Genomic DNA, 1,738 nt, shown 5'->3' with positions numbered 1-1,738 from the left:
ATAGTTGAAAAATGTCATGGCTTTTATTTTTGGTACCAAATAAAAGAGCAGAGTGATCAGTAAAAACAAGAAGTCTGTGAAGTATTTAGAGAATTTGTGTCATCCAAGAGAAGAGGAAGGGCATTCCCAATGGTAGAGAATACTTAGGAGCAAAGATAAGAGGGAAAAAGCAGGTCTGTCTGTACAGCTGTTCACGTGCATATGTGAGAGTGTGGCACCTTGTTCTGTACATTATCACAAGGCATTGTGACACTTCATTTTCCTAGCTGCCTTTATTTTACGTCACTGCAAAGTAGATAAAGCTGATTATCTTATAGCTAAAGAAATAGGCTCAGAGAAGTATGTCCTGGGTTATAAAGTCAGTCTCAAGAATGCAATTGGTTGTTCCTCATGTTAATACAATCTTTCATTTTCTAATGAGAATGCAAAAGTTGAACTGAATTCAACTGAACTGGGAAATGGAAGAAATTAGTTGGCTAAGATGAGACCAAATTATTGAGAGTAGGTATTGAAAACCAGGGAATTGTGAAGTTAGGTCTTACTGTGTTGGGAAATAGGGTGACTTCAAGGGGAATATCTTGATGAAAGTGACCTCAAAGGAATAAATGGGGACATGGTGGGAAATTGGATTGGGAGGAGGGTAGAGGGAAGAAAAGAGTGTGAATATATTTCTAAGCTATAAGTCTGAAGTCGGGAAGAATGGTGGGCTAACAGTTGTAGAGGCACTGACTTTGGCTGTCACAGTGGTGATATTCTACAGACCACTGAAAATAGGCGCCTGGAGGGTAGCATTATAGCAGTCATTGCTATAAATGTAAATTTGAGCTTACAGATGTGATGAATGTTGAGAGAACACTGTCCCAGGCACAGTCTTGATGACAACCACAGTGCTGGATGATAGTCCTATGAAAAGGAGCCAGAAAGATGAGGAGGAGGAAGTTATGAAGCTAACACTTACCTGCCATGGATTTTCACATGGCTATCTTCATCTAACACTAACCCTGTGAGATCATTCCCTCCATTTTTTTCAGAAGAGGAAGAAGTTTGGATTCAATACCTTGCCCACAGTAAGTGGCAGAGGTGGAATGTGAATATAGGTCTGTCTGAACTCCAAAGCCTTGTTGCTTTCTGCTCTGCGGTTACCACCATGCCCGATTAATTTTTGTATTTTTTGTAGAGATGGGGTTTCGCCATGTTGCCCATGCCAATCTTGAACTCCTGAGCTCAAGCAATCCACCCATCTCAGCCTCCCAAAGTGCTGGGATTACAGGCATGAGCCACCACACAGCCAAATATTTTATTTATTTAAGTAAAAACATGGAAGTGTTGACGAATGTGTGTGTCGTCCTTCTGCAGGGGCCATGCTAATGTTCTCCCCATCGTTCCAATTTTAGTATATATGCTGCCTAAGTAAGCACTCCAAAAGTATTGATAGGTAGGAGATGGAGGCTCCTAGTATTTGTTCCTTATTTGTAGATTCAGATAAGGCACAGAACATTAGAGATTAAAAGAATGTTAGCGATAATTGGTTCAATTTGCTCATTTTACCAATGAAAAACTGAGGCTCAGAGAGGGAAAGTCATTTACCCAATGTTGTTCGAAGGAGCCAGACTAAAACTTAGTTTTTTTCATTTCTGGTTCACTGCTCTTTCTACTATGTGAGAGTACAGTAGCTAAAAGGGTGACAACCTAATGCAGGTTAAACAAACAAACAAACAAAACAAATCCACAATTCTTT

At 40.0% G+C, this 1,738-nt stretch overlaps 1 non-coding gene across 1 annotated transcript; it reads right to left on the bottom strand.

Annotated features, from left to right (window-relative positions):
- Positions 1–1,311: 1,311 nt before the first annotated feature.
- On the bottom strand, positions 1,312–1,418 carry LOC116465785 (U6 spliceosomal RNA). Its single transcript, XR_004247267.1, has one exon. It is a non-coding gene; the product is annotated as a U6 spliceosomal RNA (small nuclear RNA).
- Between the last annotated feature and the right edge of the window lie 320 nt (positions 1,419–1,738).

This window comes from Hylobates moloch, unplaced genomic scaffold (genome assembly GCF_009828535.3).
Source record: "Hylobates moloch isolate HMO894 unplaced genomic scaffold, HMol_V3 SCAFFOLD_10126, whole genome shotgun sequence".
Classification (NCBI taxonomy): domain Eukaryota; kingdom Metazoa; phylum Chordata; class Mammalia; order Primates; family Hylobatidae; genus Hylobates; species Hylobates moloch.
Note: the sequence above shows the minus strand (reverse complement) of the source record. Positions and strands in the feature narration are given on the sequence as shown.